Below are 20,691 nucleotides of genomic sequence, written 5' to 3' on the forward strand. Positions count from 1 at the left end.
CATTAAGAAAGAGAAGAGAGGTAATTCTCTCATTAAGAAAGACAAGAGACATGATTCTCTGAAAGTGAGGAGAGAAGTGATTTTCTCTTTCTAAGGTTTTAAAAGACACTAGCTTTTGTGTGGAAGTCAATCTTAAGGTTGAGGCCCAAGGCAATTTAATGAACTCTCCTTAAGGTGGTTGCATGGACCACAAGTTAAGAGTACAGTTTGAGAAGCTGCCATTTTTACAAAAAGACATGGTGAATCCATTTTTAAAATATATCGCGATAGAAAGATGATCTCTAAAAACGGCCCGCGAGGGTTATCAAAAACAGTGAGATCTACAAATTTTGTGTTGGACATTTTTTTTCCAACGCACAGAGAGATATCTCGAAATTAGTGCTCTAGAGTAGGTCCTAGAACAACCACATCTTGCATGAAGATCAACTCAAGTCTCTCTCCAAGAAGAGAAGCTCTTGAAAGCGTATAAAAGAGAAGGCTCTCCTTGGGTGTGTGAGAGATAAAGGAAGCATCACTTTGCATGCATCCAAGAGGAGAAGAGAAGGTGCAAGTGCTGTAGAAGCTCTGCTGAAATGAAGTGATGCAGAAGCTTTGTTGAAATCAAGTTTCAAGAGGAGAAGAGAAGGTGCAAGTGCTGCGGAAGCTTTGTTAAAATCAAGTTAAAGAGGAGAAGAGAAAGAAGGTGCAAGTGATGCGGAAGCTCTGTTGAAATCAAGCGCCAAGAGGAGAGCCCTACACATATTGTGTAGGAGAGAAGGAGACTCAAGAAGGATCAAAAGGTGCCAACCTCAAAGATGTGCAAGTGTTAGCTCGCTGTATACCATACAAGGAATCGTGATCTTGTTTCCAAGATCTACAAGTAAGAACTGGCTTATGTGTAACGGAGGAGCTTGCTCCTTGTCAATAATATAACTCCACAAGGGGGGGGGGACTAGCCCATCCTCTAGTCCCTAGTGTGTTGCCAATTTCTCTACCTCTCTCTCTCTCTCTCTCTCTCTCTCTACATCTTTCTTATCTCTCATCTATTCTCCCTCTGTACCAGCATAATATTTTCCATATATATTTTAAGTATATAAGAAAGTTGAGCGTGTATATCGGATCCTTATAACAGTGGTACAGAGCACATCTCTTTGCTTTTCTCAAAGCAAAGGCGATCCTTGCAAGAAGAAGGTAAAAATGGCAATTGATGAAGCACCTACAAGTGAGCAATTACACGCTCAATTGATAGAGTATCGTAGCTTGTTGGAGATTCCTGAAGTACATCAATTGATTGACAACCTAAGGGCAAGGGAAGAAGCTACTTATGAAGGACCGAACCCTCCAAGAGATGGTGATATTGGAGGAAACACCATTGCACCAATTAATGGTAAAGGTGCAAAGCACCCAATTGCTGAGAAGCTTCCTAGAAGGAAGAAGGACTCTCGGATCAAGAAGAACAGAAAGACCTCACCTCGAGTGAGGTGAATAGGGAGGGAGTCATCTCCCTTAGCAACCAGCTACTCCCCTGATTTCTGAAGTTCCTCCTCCTCCTCATCAACTTCTAGTCCCTACTCTCTTGGTTCTAAGTCTTGTACAATCCGCAAACGGACAAAGAGGGACCATAAGAGGAGCAAGCTTAAGAAGACCAAGACTTTCAAGTCTAGGGATAAGGACATAAAGCTTGACTCTTACTTCGGTAAGAGAGATCCTGCTAAGGCGTTAGCCTTTGTCAAGAAATTTGAAGTTGCTTTTTTTGATGGTAATTTCTCAGAGAAGTTTAAGCTCAAGCATGTAGGCATGCACTTGAAAGACACCCCTAGCAATTGGTGGTTAACTCTCATTTTGGAGGGAAGGAAACCCATGACTTGGCAAAAGTTCAAGAAGAAGTTTTATGCTCAGTTCTTGCCTCCTGATTTTGAGAATGATGTCAAGAAGGAGTGGGATTGGCTAGGCCAGAAAGAGCATGAGAATGTCACTAGTTATGTGGACAAGTTTTGGTCTACTCTTCTCAAGGTTACTCCTTTCATGGAGATTAGTGATGAAGAGAAGAAAAGGAAGTTTGAAGCTGATCTACTCCCTCATTTACATAGAACCATGAAGGTGTATCCACATGAAACATTATCTCACATGATGGAGTCTGCCATCATAGTTGAAAGTTTGCATACACCTGGTACATCTCGAAAAGTTGGAGATGAGTTCTTATAGAGCTTGCCAAGAGCAGCTCTATGATGAACCAAGCGACAAGAATAATTGAAGAAGACCTATCTTTACCCATGACCAATATTCAAAGCTAGAGGGTAACAAGAAGAAACACAAGTATTGCTCACCCTTTGAGATACAAAGCACAAAGAGGAAGGAAGGTGCTTTCTTTGTGGTGAGTTAGGGCATATGAAGCTTCATTGTTCTCACAAAAGGAAGGAAGCAAATGTGGTTAAAGATCCTCCTCCGCCATCCTCAAATTCTATTCCGCATGTGCAAGCTAACATTCATTCAAATGAGAAGAAAAGACAACTCTTAAAGGGTTGGGGGACACTCAACCATCAATGAGTTTTGATACTCTTTGATCCAGGGTCCACATATAATTTTGTATCAGTAGACACTGTTGAAATATTACAAATTCCACCGGATTGATTGGGAACACCAATTGGATCAAGTTCGCTTGGAGGACTTACAACCAAGTCTACTCCTATATCCAAGGAAAGTTGAATCTTCGAATTGAGGATTAGCATGGCCAAGAATCTTTTCTACTTGCACCCATCGATAACTGTGATGTTATCTTAGGTATGCCTTGGCATTACAAGATTGGACCTCTTCTCGATTTTGTTAAGAAGACCCTTGCATTTCAATTCAAGGGTCAAAACATAGTATGCATTGTTGATGCTAGAGATTGGCCTGTGCCAATGGTTAGCCATGTTAGCATTTCTAAAGAAATGAAGAAAGCTATTTCTACACATATGATTTTTGTGAGAGAGTCAAAAGAAGCTAATGACTCAAGGGCACTTAATGCCTCTAATGAACACACAATACCAACTAATGCTTCTAAGTCTCAGACTTTAAAAGAACCCCTCTCTTTAATTGATCAAGCCAGACATGATTTTGCTAAACAATATGAAGACTGTTTTAGTGAATCACTCCCAGGAGAGTTACCTCCTAAGAGCCCGGAAGATTACACAATTGATCTTATCCCAGGCAGTTCACCACCTAACCAGCCGTCTTATCGAGTAAGTGCAAGTCAGCAAGAGGAGATCTTAAAACAAGTAATGAACTATTGGAAAAAGGGTTAGTTCAACCTAGCTCTTCTCCATACAGCTCTCTAGTCTTACTAGTTCAAAAGAAAGATGGTTCTTTTCGCATGTGCATAGAGTACAGATCTTTGCACAAGATCACAATCAAGAATCATTTTCCTATACCAAGGATAGATGATCTCTTTGATAAGTTGCAAGGGGCTAGTATCTTTAGTCGCATTGATCTCAAGAGCAGCTAGCACCAGATACAGATAGCACTTGAAGATGTTCATAAGATAACTTTTCGTACACCATTTGGACTATACGAGTTTTTAGTCATGCCATTTGGTTTGACTAATGGACCCGCCACATTCAATCAAATGATGGACAGAATTTTCAGACCTGAACTACATCCACATAGTTTATCCTTGGTTATGGCACATTTATTGTGCCACCTCTTCCCTCCTAGCAAGTTCACACTTAGTGGCTGCATGTACATACATTGTAGTACTGTCATATTAATCTCTCATCATGTGGTTGACTTAGTTTTTTGTGTGAAAGAAGAAGAAGATTTCAACCTATCTTTGTGTTCTCGACTCTCCATTTCTTTTGTGTGTGCTCTCTTAGTCTCTTCCCTCTTATCTTCAAAAACCTTTTGAAGTTCACTGCGATGCTTTTGGGGATTGGATTGGAGCTATGCTTAACCAAGAGCATCATGCAGTAGCATTCGAGAGCCAATGCCTCAAGGATCATGAGCTACATGCTCCAGTATATGAGAAAGAGCTTATGGCAGTGGTATATGCTCTTCAAGTATGAAAACACTACTTACTTGGTGCAGATTTTGTTATTTAAATAGATCAGAAAAGTCTAAGATACTTCCTCACTCAGAAGAAGCTCTCAGAGAAAAATACGCGCAGGGCAAATTTCTTATCTATGTTTCATTTTCAAATCCTTCATACATCTGGAACTAGAATGTGGCAGTAGATGCTCTATCACGGCGACCTCGAGTGAATGCAATCACAACTGTTTACCATAACAAGTTCATGGATTTACCCAAAATGTATACAACTGATTCCAACTTCTCAACCATATGGGATCAACTTAACTCAGGTCAGTCAATTACACCTTACTCAATTCAAGATGGTTATTTGTATCATCATCAAGCAATTTGTATGGCATGACCATTACGACACAAGGTAATGGATGAAGCACATGCATCTCCATATGCTAGACATAGGGGTATTCTACCCACTACTCAAGCATTGGAAATATATTTCTTTTGGCCCACTCTTAGAGCTGACATTGAAAGATATGCCCGCGAGTGCAAGATATGCCAAAAAGTAAAGTATGACAGGCATAAACCACCTGGTCTATTGAAGCCATTACCTATTCCCAATGAGCCTTGGGAAAGTTATCCATGGACTTTATCATAGAGCTTCCTCGCACACAAGCAGGCAACGATGCAATCTGGACTATCATTGATAGGAGATTCAATAAAGCAAGCTCACTTTATACCTGTGTGAAAGACAATCAAAGCCGATCATATGGCTAAGCTATTCATTGTTCATATTTTCAAGCATCATGGCATGCCTAAGTCCATTATAAGTGATCGAGATCCTTGCATGACTAGCCTCTACTGGCAAGCTCTCTTCGAGAACCTCGGGACTCAAAGAGGAGGCTCTCCTTGGGTGTGAGAGAGGTAAAGGAAGCATCACTCTGCATGCATGCAAGAGGAGAAGAGAAGGTGCAAGTGCTACATAAGCTCTGCTGAAATCAGGTGCTGCGGAAGATTTGTTAAAATCAAGTTCCAAGAGGAGAAGAGAAGGTGCAAGTGCTGCGGAAGCTTTGTTAAAATCAAGTTCAAAGAGGAGAAGAGAAGGTGCAAGTGATGCGGAAGCTCTGCTAAAATCAAGCGCCAAGAGGAGAGCCCTACACATATTGTGTAGGAGAGAAGGAGACTCAAGAAGGATCAAAAGGTGCCAATTTCTAAGATGTGGAGCTTGCTGTATACCGTGCAAGGAACCGTGATCTTGTTTCCAAGATCTACAAGTAAGAACTGGCTTATGTGTAACGGAGGAGCTTGCTCCTTGTCAATAATATGACTCCATAAGGGGGGGACTAGCCTATCTTCCAGTCCCTAGTGTGTTGCCAATTTCTCTACCTCTCTCTCTCTCTACATCTTTCTTGTCTCTCATCTATTCTCCCTCTATACCATCATAATATTTTCCATATATATTTTAAGTATATAAGAAAGTCGAGTGTGTATCTCGGATCCTTATAACAGCAAGATTAGCACTGTAATTCCTTTGTAGGAAGAGTAAGATTACAATATTGCCATTACATTTGCTTTATAGGAGTTGGTTGAATATGAAGAACTGCAGAATGCAGTCAGTTTGTATGGTTTTTCTAAAGTTCTGCATGAGGTACATTCTATGATTCAATCTCCAACTAAGATGATTCATTGGTTTTATGTTGAGCTTTAAAGGAGAGAAATGCAACCAATATTGCAATAATTGAAGATTTGTTTGTTATTAATTGGCTTCAAGAGGACGAAACATTACTACAGCAAGATGTTTCTCAATTGAGGAATGTAATGGATTTCCAAGTTTCTCCACCAATGTTGTAGCAATTGAAGCTTTGTATGTTATTAATCGACTTCAAGAGGAGAAAGCATTACTACATCAAGAGGTTTCTCAACTAAGGAATGTAATGGATTTCCAAGTTTCTCATTGTTTTGAAGTCATTAATTCTCTTGAGGAAGTTGTTCTACAAAAGGATGATGAAATTGTTGATTTGCATACATAGTTGATATTTTCTCCTGATTCAAGTCAAGATGTTGTTCTTGAGGATTTCTGAATAGTGCTCCAACTACAAAAGAATAATTGCATTGACTCGAAAAGATGTCAATGATGCTCTAGCATTTTCATCATAATAAATGTATGGCAATGTCGACCACGGATCTTGAATAAGACATTGCATCCTAAAAGAAATATATAAAATATAATCCACAATAATTTGTATCAGGTGATTTTCAAGTACTTGGAACCAATAGTCATCATGCCGATGTTGTATTGTTGTTTTTGAGGTTGTTGTATCAACTATTGTTTTTCATTTTGATGTAGTACATTTTGTTGCTATAGGAAGTGCAAGATTTCTGCAATACCTACAGCCCAGTACCTACTGTAGCAAGCAGAAATCTTGCACTTCCTATAGCAACAAAATGTACTACATCAAAATGAAAAACAATCAAAAGTGATACAACAACCTCAAAAACAACAAATACGACATCCGCATGATGACTATTGGTTCCAAGTACTTGAAAATCACCTGATACAAATTATTGTGGATTATCTTATATATTTCTTTTAGGATGCAATGTCTTATTCAAGATCCAAATTGGGTGGTACATTGCCATACATTTATTATGATGAAAATGCTAGAGCATCATTGACATCTTTTCGAGTCAATGCAATTATTCTTTGTAGTTGGAGCACTAATCTACCTATTATGTTATGATTCTATATCTTCATTCTTTATGATATATTATGGATGCCATTGTATATGATGAGTTCTTAGTCCTAGCATATTTCATTGAAATGGTTGTACTATAGAACTATTGTTCATTACCTTTCAGTAGTTGCAAATACTTTCATTCTGGCTATAATGCAAGGAGATATTGTTAAACTTGCAATTAATGGATTTAGGTTTTGAATACTAATTCAAGTTGATTATGATGAGCCACAAAAGGATTCACAAGTTTAGCAAGTAGTTGGAATCAATTTTATGCAAGTCACTGTTGCAGTGCGCCTGAAGTAGCAGTAGTGTAGAATTCTATGGACATTATGGTCATTTATTAGTTTTATGAGATAAATAGTTTTCAAACTTTGACAATATCTCATTTCACTTATGTTGGTGATATTTTAGTGTTGGCAGTAGTATTTATTTGTCTTGAATGGACAAACAGATGTCATTTCTATTATAGGAAACTATAATCTTGACGAAGGCAATTGTAGCCTTGTTGCAAGAGACCATAACACCACTCTAGGATAGCAAGTTTACTGTAGCAGATTCACTGCTGCAGGTGACAGTTAACCTGATACAGGAAAGTGGTGACTTGATGCAACAAAGTAGTTGTTTGGAGCAAGTAACCATTAATACCATGCAACAAAGTCAAGATATTGATAAAGAGATTCAAATGTTACTAGATTTGAATGTAGATATTGATAGATCAGTGTTTATGCAAATTGTTGTTATCATGGCAAAGAATGATGTGGTCAAGGTTATGCATGATTAGTGGATTGTCATTATAAGGAGAATGTCTTAGGGTTTGAAGCCTAAAAAAGAAACCGAAAATTAGTTGTCTAAAGTTGATGCCATAAGATTTTATATTAATGAAGTTTTGCAAGATATCAATCAACAAGTTAAGATAAGAGAACTTACTCCATAAAAAATTCAGCAAATGGAAGTTGTGCCTTCCACGTCACATGATCATAATGTGCAGGAACAATCTCATGTGATGTCTATTAGTGAGTCTCATGATACTCTTGACCAACCTAGCTCATGAGATGTTTTGATAGCCCACTCAAATTTTATATCTCCATCATACTATGGCATGTATGCCTTTATTTTGTCTTGACTATCTCTTGAGTGGATTATGCAACTATAGTGGAGGGCTATAAGTATCCTACTAGAGAGGCTCTACTTATTGTTTCTCTTTGTGGCTTACTTCATGGTGCAAGGCTGTGAATAAGGCATAATTTTTCTCTTTTGGTATGTCAATTTTGGATAAGGCATTTGACACTATGATATGACATGTAATGGTTCGGGTCATGGTTGTGCCAGGTGTTAGCCGTTGGCTTGACACTATGCTTGCCCTTAGCATGGTTTAGAGCCTTAGTCTTTATTACTTCCTATATGAAGCAGTCTTTAAATGCCTCATGAAGTGCAATTTGTAGGCAGTTGAAAATCGTGACTTGAAGAGGTATTGTGTGCCTTTCTCATGTATGGATCCATACAACCAAATAATTGTACTTTTCTTATATTGATGAAAGCTTTATGGGATGTAGAAAGAGGAAAGATACTCCACACTGAAGACATTAAAAAAGGATTTGATATTGGTGTGTATGTTGGGAACATTTTGCTAAACATCTATGGTGCCTGTAGCTTTCCTATAGAAGCACAACATGTATTAATCTGCTACCAACTCATGATCTAGTTACAAGATTGTTGAAGAAGCATTGAATTACTTTGATTTGATGTAGTTAGAAGGTGTATCTCCATTTGATGTCACAACTATTTGTAGCTTGAAAGCTTGTGGTAGCTTGGGAGCCATAAAAAAAGAAGGCTACTTTGTGTTGAGATTGCCAAAATAGGATTAAGAGAAAATCCAGCTATTGAGAGCACGATGATGGTTATGTATGCCAAATGTGGCTTATAATATAGATGGTTTAATACTCCATTCAGTTTTTTCAATACCAATAAATCAACAAGAATATACTGAATTATCCAATGGCAAGCTCGGTTCACTGACAAAAGCATAGATCGAAGTTGAATAATTAGTAATTGATGAAGTTTCACTCATAGGAGCATGCATGCTATTTGTTATCAACAAAAGAATGTAAGAAATAAAATGTGCATACCACTTACCATTTGGAGATGTTCATGTTCTATTTCCTAGAGACTTATATCAAATATCACTAGTTCATGATAAATGGGTGTTCTATGAAAAGCATCCAATAGTCCCAAGTTTTTGCAAAGAACTTGTGACCTGTTACCAATGTTAACAAACATTGTGACAAAAAGATCAAGTGTTTGTTTCCATTTTACAATTGAATCAATGTATTGAACAAGATATATAAATAATAAATAATAAATGCCTCAAAAAGCCTCCATTTGTTCATGTTTTAGCCCTAAATCTATGCCAAAAATGCATAGTAGCATTGAACTGCTTCATGTGTAGGAATAGAGTAAACATCATCAGGTTGTGTAAAAAATACATACTACCTCATCAAATAAACTAGTAAGAAACTCAAAAATAAAGACATAGGAACATAAAACTACATTCTACAATACCCATAATGGCAAATCAGGGATAGAAATCATAATATATGCTAGAAATAAGATAGAAACAGAGATATGAATCATGGCACCCACTATCATATTGTATTACTAAAGCAAGAATTCAATTTCTCATGAGATCTAAGTCATTTGAATTCAAATAACTACACCAGTACTCAACTTGAGGATCTAAGCTATTCTCATCGTATCCTACGATGAGAGTGATTGTTGAGCTTAAGGGGAAATGTTGAGATGTTGAGCTCTACATGAGCTGGCATCCACTACTTGCCTTGGTGATGTGGCATGATATTATTAACTGGTGTGTTAGGTGACCAACGTGAGGATACACCAATGATTCTATAGCTGGATTACACCCACATAGTCTACCCTTGGTTATGGTACATTTATTATACCACCTCTTCTCTTCTAGCAGGTTAACACTTAGTGAACACATATATATACTTTCGTATTAGTCATTTATCATGTTGTAGACTTAGTTCTTTTTGTGTGAAAAGAAAGAAAGAAAGAAAGAAGAAGATTTTAGCCCTATCTTTGTGTTCTCATGTCTCCATTGTTTCTGTGTGTGTGTGTGCACTCTTAGGTGTTTCACCTCTCTCCTCTCTTGTCCGTTTTCATAAAACATCTCAATCCAATATTGTATACAAAAGTTATGGCTAGAATACGAAAGTGGTGTCAAGTTGCCATAATTATCCATGACTTCTATAACTACTCTATATCCACTCAAAATGGATGGAATGGATGCTTCTCAACTCAGTACATACTTAACAATGAAGTGAGTGAGCCTAGAGTAGAAGCATGCAAGTAGAAGCAAGAGCTATGGTGGAGAGAGAGAGAGAGAGAGAGAGAGAGAGAGAGAGAGAGAGAGAGAGAGAGAGAGAGAGAGAGAGAGAGAGAGAGAGAGAGAGAGAGAGAGAGAGATGGAAACTCCAATAGTCACAATTTTTGACCGGCCTTTCCTTTATTCAATTGTTATTGAAAGAATAAAGAATGAAGTGACAGTGATGGACTCTCGTCACATGCAATATAGTGTCAGTATTTTCAGTGTGGTAATACATGGACAGCTAGACACAAGTGCTTTTACCCCCAAACAACCTCCCACTTAAAGGCAAATGTGTCCCTAGTGTGAGGAGAGAAGAAGGAAAAAGTAACAAAGTACAAATGTACATAAGTACAACAGGATGGGAAAAGATATCATCTCATCCAATGCCCATCAACTTCCTAAGGAAGAAAAAACTCTTTGCTAAGAGACTTTTAATGAGTAGATTTGTAGGATTTTGGTTAGTTGAGATCTTGACAAGGTCAATAGACTTGTCCTCAATGACCTCTTTGATGAAGTGGTAATGCACCTCAATGTGTTTCATCTTCTCATGGAAGACTAGATTCTTGGCTAATTGGATAGTGTTAATAGAATCTGAATGAAGTACAAGGACCACATCAGTAATACCAAGGTCTGTCACACTAGACGGCCTAACCAGAGAGCCTCCTTGCAAGCCTTAGTGGTGGCTGAAACATACTCGGTCTCGGTAGTAGAGAGGGTCATGCATTTCTAGACCCTGGGCATCCAAGACACACCTCTTCCAACAAAGATGAAGACATAGCCAGAGGTGGACTTCCTACCATCTGCATGTCTTACATAATCAAAGTTAGTGTACCCCACGACTCGTGTATCCTGGCCACCATAACATATGCACATAGCTGTTGTGCTCTTTAGGTATCTCATGATATCCTTAACGACATCCCAATGTCATCTGTTAGGTGTAGCCATATAGCGTGCCATAACTTCCACTGCAAATGCTATGTTAGGACGAGTTCCTATAATGGAATACGCTAAACTGCCAATGATGAATGCATAAGGGATCTTGGCTATCTCAACCTTCTACTCATCAGACTGCAAACAATCAGCCTGACTAACCTTCACATGAGAAGGTATAAGATAGCCTATAGGCTTACCATCTTGCATATGAAACCGCTTAAGGACTTTCTGGATATACTCTTGTGACAGATAAAGGAGCCCCTTAGAGTGATCACGCATGATGCGCATCCCAATAATGTGCGAGGAATGTCCCATGTCCTTCATCCCAAAGCTCTTCTTGAGCTGAGTTTTCAAGGCATTTAGCTCATCTCGCGAGCTCTCCCAACAATAAGCATATCGTCCACATCAAGTACCAAAATCATAAGGTTATTATCATGAGCCTTCTTTGTGTATAAACATAGATCCATATCAATACAACTATATCCTTGTTGTGAATGCATAAAAGCATCAAACTTGTGGTATCATTCCCTAGGTGCTTACTTAAGGCCATAAAGGCTCTTTCTCAACTTGCACACTAGATGTTCCCTGCCTTTTTCTTCAAAGCCCCCAGGCTGTTGTGTATAGATCTCATTATGCAAGTCCCCATGTAAAAAAGCTATCTTTATATCCATATGATAAAGTAACCAATGCTAGTACCAAGCATAGGGTCATCATTTATACCACGTGAGAAAAGACTTCATCAAAGTCAATACCGTATTCCTACTTGAAACCCTTGACTACCAATTTGGCCTTATATGTGGGCTTGGGACGTCCATGGATACTTTTTAACTTGTATATCCACTTGCATGGCAATGACTTCTTGCCACTAGGTAAATAAACCAAATCCCACATATGGTTAGTCTGTAAGGAGTTAAACTCTGGCTGCATAGCCCTATCCCATGAGTGAATATCATCTCTATGCATGGCCTCATCATAAGAGAGAGGCTCACTTGTATCTGTCACCATAACATAATTTATGGAGGGCATAAAGCATTTAGGCAAACATATAGCTCTAGTATAGCATCTTAAAGTAGGCCAATCATGTACAACAAGCAGGGCGGCCTGGGCCACTAGATCATCAGCTCAGCTTTGCAGGCTGTCTAGCTAGCTGCATGGGAGTAGGAGGCTCCTCCTAAAAGATCACCTTGTGTACCTCAACCACATTCTTAGGCTGCTTATGCATCATTTCCTCATGGAAAATGACATCATGGCTACGGATAATCTTGCAAGCTTGCATGTCCCATATATGATAGCCCATCTCACCTCTATCCCCATAACTAAGAAATATATATTTCATAGACTCAGGATCCAAATTATTGCACTTGTCCTTTGGGAACATGGTAGAATCCCTCACAACCAAAGATGCATAAATGAGCATATGATGGAGGTTTTCCATCCACACCTCCTTTGCAACCTGGCAAAAATAGCAGTGCAAGGGTATCGATTAATCAAGTGTACGATAATAGTATCTGCCTTAGCCCAAAAGTGTTGTGGTAAGCTTGCATGGCTATACTGTGGACTCTCTCCTAAATCGTCATGACCATGCATTTTGGCAATACCATTTTAGAGAGGGGTATAGGGGGTGGTCAACTAACACTTAATACCTTGCTCATCGCAAAATTGCTCAGAAGTTTTTGAGACATACTTACCCCCGTTATTTGACCTTAGGCATTTCTACCTATATCCAAACTAGTTCTCAACAAGAGTAAGCCAATGCTGAAAGGTAGACACAAGACATCTGATTTTTGTTTAATAGGGACAGCCAATAATCATCAATGAATGTGACAAAGTACTTTGCACCATCTAGCAAGATTGATAGGGTATGGGACCACATACATCTAAATGAGCAAGAGCCAAAGACTTACCCACATAGTTCATGCCAAACTTCTTATGGCACTACGTGTCTGCTTGCCATGTAAGTAATCATTACAAGACTCAAAACATTTATAGTCTAGAGAGGGAAGGTACTGCAAACTAATAAGCATTTTCATTCCCTTCAAAGACATATGTCCAAGGTGAGATGCCAAAGAGATACATGTGGAATTGCATCCACGACCAAAACATGGTCAATCGATCCAAATACAAGCAAAGGATAAAGGGTACTAGACTTAGCACCACGTGTAATAATAAGATTACTTGACAGTATCGCTCTAACTAACCTTACATCCCTCTCTCTATACGAAGAAATCAAGAACACAAGACTAGATTCAAGGTATAGTTAACTCACCAACTTACATTTTCACATTGTACTCTAAAAGCTTGAAGGCTAGTAGATGGTTCCATGACCCAAACAACAAAATTTAATGCTATTGCTCCTTTGCATCCACCATTGAGCACACCAATGATGAGAAAAGAAGATGGAGAAGAAGGAGAGAAAGAAGATGGAGAATAGCTTCACTTCACCAAATCCCTCACTCTCTCGCAATCTCACAACATCATACACAACTCAAAACTCAACTCTCTTACCATGAATGGGAAGAAGAAGAAGAAAAGCAAGAAGAAGATGTAGAGCTTCACTTTCCCTTAGTACCTTGCTCAACACACCTCTTTCTTGCTCTCCCTCACTCTCAACAATGGAAGTAAGATGATAGAATAGAAGACTTAAATAGAAAGCTTGAATAGTTACACTGATAGAGTTTCTATAGCATGGACGTACCAAAAGGGTAAATCTTCCATGAGGAATCACCAAAAGAGACAATATAACCTACATCATCCAAGGTGCTAGCAAAGGTAAGGTTCTTTGTGAGAGCTAGTACATGATGTTTTATGAAGAGTGAACATGTTCTTTGAACCAAAATGCAGCTAGATATCACCAATACCAACTATCTCCAATGCCAGGTCATTACCCAAATAGACAAATCTAGTCATACTACGATAAGAGTGAAACCACTCTCTATGAGGGGTCACATGAAGGAAGCCTCTTAATCTATCAACCAACATTGAGGTGTGAAGTATCCAAGGAAGAAGCTACCGAAATAAGATAATTAGATACATCAGGTTGCACCACATTAATCTCCTCAATCTTGACACTAGACTTTCTAGGTACAATGTTGTGATTATCATTCTTGTCCTGCAGTTTACCCTTTTCCTTTTCTTTGCGCTTGTCTTTGTGCATATTATGGCATTGTGGTTGATTATGACCTACTTTCCCACAATAATGACAAGTAAGATCAGACTTACAGCCATGGGACTTACTGTGAGAATGTCCATGTGTCATAGACTGAGACATGTTAGAGTCTCTGCCATATCCATTTCCATCCTATCAGCCTCTCACAGTCAATGCATGGGGGGTATGATGGGAGGCATTCACATTCTTTCTGTTCACCTCTTCTGTCAAGAGGGCACTCTTAACATCTTGCAAATTTAGCCCATCCTTAGCATAAAGAGCCGTATGGAAAGCGTCCCATGACTCAAGTAGAATACTAAGAAAAAATAAAGGATGCAAAGTATGCTTGAACTCAATCTCTTGCGAAGCTAAATGGATGATGATGGAGCAAAACTCATTCAAGTGTGTATACATAGAAGTCCCTTCCTTCATGTAAAGGTCCATTAACTATTTTAGCCAGTATATTTGAGATGCAAAACTCTGCTTGTCATAAATATTCTTAATCTGTGTCCAAAGCTCATATGCAATTCGATTTCCAGTTACAATGTTGTAGTGAGCTTGCTAGAGAGTGATAAGTTGATTGTGGAATTGCATTGCTCATCCAGTTTATCCCAATCCTCAGCTGCAATGTTTTGATGTCATTTTTAAAAAAGAAAGAGCATATGTATTAGGAAAGATTACAGAGTCGACAAATAGAAAGCATGCTTGATAATAGTTTTTGCATTTCACAAACCTTAACCAGGATCATTGGCCGTAGATCATTATCATTTTTTATTAAGAGGACGATGAAGACCACGTTCGAATGTTTTTGCAAATAGGTTTTCAAATTGCCATGTATTTTGCAAATACAATATACTGATTATCTTAGCCAAGGTCTTCTCTCGAATGGAAAGGATTTAACATCATCACATTTAGGAGGGGGTTGTGCAAGGTCTAGAGGAAGTAGGATAGATATCTTAGTTTTGATTTTGGGGGACGGGGTATAAATCAAAGGTTTTAATGAAGCTAATATGGTTCAGATGATTTCAAAGGGTAAAAAACTTAAGAGAAAGAAAGGAATGAAATGAAATGAGCCGTTGCAAAATTTGACATGATGCAAAGGGGCACCATCATCTTCTTGGTGTATGGAGAGAGGTAGAGACCATGAGGGAGATGATCATCGTAAGGGAAGAAGATTACCATGGCTATCTTCAGAATCATTACCATTCTAATGAAGAGGAGAGAAAGGGGTGCATTCTTCTTGGCGGCGGATGAATGAGAGAGAGAGAGAGAGAGAGAGAGAGAGAGAGAGAGAGAGAGAGAGAGAGAGAGAGAGAGAGAGAGAGAGAGAGAGAGAGAGAGAGAGAGAGAGAGAGAGAGAGAGAGAGAGAGAGAGAGAGAGAGAGAGAGAGAGAGAGAGAGAGAGAGAGAGAGAGAGAAGCAAATCAATTGCAACAGGCAAAGGATTGATCGTGACAATTATTCTTATCAATGGGCATCATCATTATCACTTGCCAACATTACTGTAGCCACCCTTATTCCAGCATGGTTCATTGAATCATCACTATGGGTGTTTGATTATCAATGGCTTACATCCTCTAAATCATTCCCCATTATCATATCTTCTAATCCATCATTTAGGTGCAAATCCGATTTCCCTTTATGGTGGCCATTTCATATACGATAGAGATAGAAGAAGGTGTTCTTTTAATCTTAAACCAGAGGTTAATTAAAGACTGCTTCTTGAGCCTAGTTGGCATGCACAAGTAAAGGGAAGCTACTTTGGCACAAAGGGGCAGAATTAGGTTCAAAAAAGGCAAGAAAAGGAAGATTTTTGAGCAAAATATTTGTTAGACCAACATATCCTAGGTTGTATTGTAAAGAACCAAAATTCCAAAGACCCAACTATGACCCGCGAGAAATTTTCGAGTAAGTGTGTTTTTGCTTTATCAAATAAGAATAGGAAAAATGTTAATTTGTCATTCTTAATATCTTTAATCTATGCATTCAAACCTGTTTTTGCATATTCTATATTCCATATGAATTTTAAAACCTCTTTAACAATAAAAAATGATAAAAACTCATCAAATTGCTCATAAACAAATATTTAGAAAAATAAAAAATTATAGAAAGAATAGTAGTAAAAATTGATATTTTTTAATGCTTAAACTACTCAAAGGAATATGTAATTCTTCTTTCAAAAATTTTAGAATCTAATTACTATTTTTAAAAATGAGAAAACTAAGTTTTTTGAGTTAAAATGATAATTTTTAATATATAAAATAGATAAAGATTTATGGATATAGAAAGAGAATTGATTTTGATCTTAGATAATTTGACCAAGTTTTAATAAGTACAGAAAGACTTAAAATCATATTTTCGAATCAAATTATACATTTAATTTGTTAAAGCAAGAAAAAGTAATCATTTTCTTATCATGCTATTGTTTGCTTATACTGAAACTAAAGGGTAAGGAAAATTTGAAATGGGTTACACTTTGTTGAAATACTTTATCCATAAATAAAAATAAATAAAGTACTCTAACTATCTAAAAACTTTTATATGGTCATTTGAAATTTTTTAATGAAATATAAAAATGGTGGCATAAGAGTAAGCCTCAACACTGATAAAAAGTATTGAAAATTGATTCATGTTAATTTTTAATCACAGTGATGAAAAAGAGAGGAGGGCTAATAGCATAATTTATTAATTAGAAAAAATTCTAGGTTTAAAAATGAACTTTGTATGTGCATGTAGAGAGTGAGAAAGGAAATCTTATTTATCATGTTTGTTGTTTACTTAAAAGAAAGGAAAGAAAACATTTTTCATATAAAAAATTAGAATGAATTAATTATTTAAACATTGAAAGAGCAATGACAAACTTTACTTCACGGAGAGGGTTAAGGTTTAAAAAGGTGACTAATATTGGACATTAGGTTGATTTCTTTGAATTCTTGCTATTAACTAAATAAAAAGAATTAATTTATAAAAGGTGGAGAAAGAAACAATAAGAAGGAATTTAAATGAAAGCACACTGATAGATCAAGAAGATCTACATTTTGAGACAAACTCCTTTAAAATTAAACAAAACAAACCACTTGATAAATCGCCACTCAAACAACAAGGAGCAAATTATGAGGAGTCACCCTTGAAAAGATTGGGGGAAGCCATATCTAGCTTAGGATTAGAAATCTAGTGCCTAACCTAGAGACCTAGTTATGAGTCATTATAAAAAGTGAAGTAAATGAAACTAAGTAAGCTTACTTAGTTTTCTAGACATTGTGTGGTATCGGGTAGGACTACTACAACAAAAGAGTGTCATAAATACTTGGAAGGCTTATTCGAGTCATAAAAGTTAGCGATAAATCCCACTTACTAGTTTAGAAACTATTAGGAGTTGGCTTGAAAACCTGGTTTAAAGCGCTGTCAAACTGATCAGTTCCTACATGTAGTGAGGGCACCAAATCAAGCTAAGATTTCTTGCTCCTTCCACCATAGATCTTGCTTTTGCTCGTGTGCTTCCACTCCCTAGGCTCACTCCCTTCAATTGATATCAAATCCATTTTCCTTGAGAGCTCGAGCCCCCAACCTGACATCGGTTTAAGCTTCCATTTGAATACCTATAGTAGTTCACAATCAATGGCAACCATGCCTCCTTCCATTCGAGGTGAGTATTGACCTCTATTGCTTTGAGGCTTATTTGTGACTTCTCCATGACCTTTCTTGGGTTGCCTGAGCCTTGCCTAGGTCATCATTAAGGTCAGTCAGAGCAACAAGACTAGCAAGAACACTAAGCGTGATTTGCATGTGGCTATCCTACCCTCTCTACTACCCACATTCCACCTCATTCCAGCTCCCTTATGGACTTTGGCACTTGTGCAATCATCTCTCACACTCCCTGACATTGGCCACTTGCACATTAGAGCTCCCAACCTCCAGGACTTGTTGAAATATTCAGTAGACCTACTATTATATAGATCTAAATAGAGTTTTCTCAGTCACTTGTATATGCTTTGTGGGATGCTTGTATGCATATCTATGGATGTCAAATACTTGGGGGATGATATGGCATAGATGTGAGATGTTATTGAGTTGATTTGAGCACACATTTGGCTCACTTTTCTCAAAGATTTCATTGCTATAATAAGAGGGCTGAATGCCACTTATCTAGGAAAAACATATGCCTCTTGTCATTCGATGCTTTCAGGACTTGATATTGATGCTCTAATGCCAGCTTGACACTTGAGGATGCTTGATACATGTCTTGTAATGTGTTTGGGATTTGATTGAGCTCTCATTGGCTCATTTTTTTACTATCGTATCATTGCTATTCATAATGGAAACAAGAAGTTGTTCGACAAAGATTATGCTCATTATGCTTTGAAGCTACTTGGGTACCCCATATTGGATGTATCAACACTTTGGCTGTCATGTGTACCTATGGATATGTTTATGATATGCTCTTAGGTTGAGATTGGAGCTTGGATGCTTTGATATTGGCTGTCATTCCTGTCTTTGGATGCTATAGTAAGAGTCTTGCAGACTACTTGGATTCAATGCTTCCAAATGTCTATCACTTAGCTCTTGGATGTATGGATACCATTCATATGATGTTTTGAGCTTTGTTAACTCATCTAGCATTCACCTTTTACTTTAGTGGGAGTTACTCAGTTTGATGTATTGAGCCACATTGGTACTTGGAGGTACTATAGAGCGTTTGGTTTATGCAATTGAGCTTGAGCTTATTCTAGTGAGACGATGGGACTCATTGTGACATGCACATGCTCTCTTGATATGTATTGGATGCATTTATCCCATCGTTGGTTGATTTGATCTCTTGGCTTGGATCTAGTACTTATGTTTGTCAAGTGACATGCACATGCTCTCTTGATATGTATTGGATGCATTTACCCTATTGTTTGGCTGATTTGATCTCTTGGCTTGGACTTGGTACTTATGTTTGTCAGGGTGTTGTTAGTGGTATTTATATGCTTCTGGGTTATGTATTGAGATTTGCTCATTGAGTTAAGTATCTCACAGTTCTCTTCATTTACCCTTGAGACCTACCCTATGCATGATATATATGCATATTGCATATATGGTTATTGACACACTGTAGTTGTGACAGTCTTCAACGCTGATTGTTCTTGGTTCCTTCCTTCTTGGTTGCTCATAGTTGGTTGTTGGCATATTGTTGTAGTTTATTATAGTAGCCTATCATTTCAGTTTTATGCATTTTATTTAAGGTCAATCACTTGGACTTAACAATTACTTACCTCCAATTTGTGGAAGCTCATTGCTTTGGTAGTATTTCTTGTCTCCCGCTTGATTTTGTAGTGATTTTGGGGCTGATTTGTAGGGTATTATAGTAGCCATTTTCCCCTTTTGTGCACTTGCTTGGTCTCATTATGGGTAATGGTTCTCATAACAATGCCATGTTCAATATTGAGAAATTACTAGATGGGACCAAATCCAATTATTGGAAGACCTAGTTATGGTAGGTTTTAGTGTAGAAATTGCAGGTTAGACCACTCAAAGATAGGGGGTGCCAAACCCAAAAACATTATGGCTAGAACTAGATGAGCTGTGCAAGTCCACAATAATTTTATCACTCTCTAAGCAGGTTTACTACAATGTTGTAATAACTCAAAATTAGACTACATATGAGCTTTGGACACATGTTAAGAATCTTTATGAAAAGTAGAGCCCTGCCTTGGCTGAAACAATTGACGAATCTTCGCATGAAGGAAGGGACTTCTGTGCTGCACATTTGAAAGAGTTTCACTCCATCATCAACACTTTAGCTTAGCAGGAGATTGAATTCAAGGATACTTTGTATCCTTTATTTCTGCTTGGTACTCTATGTGAGTTGTGGGACACTTTTCATACGGCTCTCTGTCCTAAGGATGGGCTGAAATTGTAGGATGTTGAGAGTGCCCTCTTGATAGAAGACGTGAATAAAAATAAAGTGGATGGTTCTTTACATCACATACATTGGTTGTGAGAGGCCAGCAAGATGGAAATGGTCGCAGTAGAGACTCTAATCAGTCTAAGTGTCTAGGACACATGGACAATCTCACAACAAGTCTAGTGGCCATAAGTCATGTTTTACTTATTATTATTACTATGGAAAAGCTATTCATATTCGGCCCTAGTGCCATAAAATGTGCAAAGACAAGTGCAAGGAAAAGGGAAAGGGTAAAGTGTAGGAAAAGAATGATGATTGTAGCATTATGCCTAGCAAGTCTAGCATTAAGATTGAGGAGCTTAATGTGGTGTAGCTTGATGTATCTCATGATCTTATATTGGAAGCCTTTCTTTGGATGATTCCCAGCTAACTGATGCTTTGTTAGGATATACTCAATGTTGGTTGATAGATTCAGGAACTTCCCTTCACGTGACCCCTCATGGAGAGTAGTTTCACTCCTACCATAGTATGACTGGATCTATTTATTTGGGTAATGACTTGGCATTGGAGATAGTTGGTATTAGTGATGTCCACTAGCTATTGCAGTTTGGTTTAGGCAACATGT

This window comes from Lygodium microphyllum, chromosome 17 (genome assembly GCF_053477565.2).
Source record: "Lygodium microphyllum isolate KBCC chromosome 17, Lygodium_microphyllum_v1.1.10, whole genome shotgun sequence".
NCBI lineage: Eukaryota > Viridiplantae > Streptophyta > Polypodiopsida > Schizaeales > Lygodiaceae > Lygodium > Lygodium microphyllum.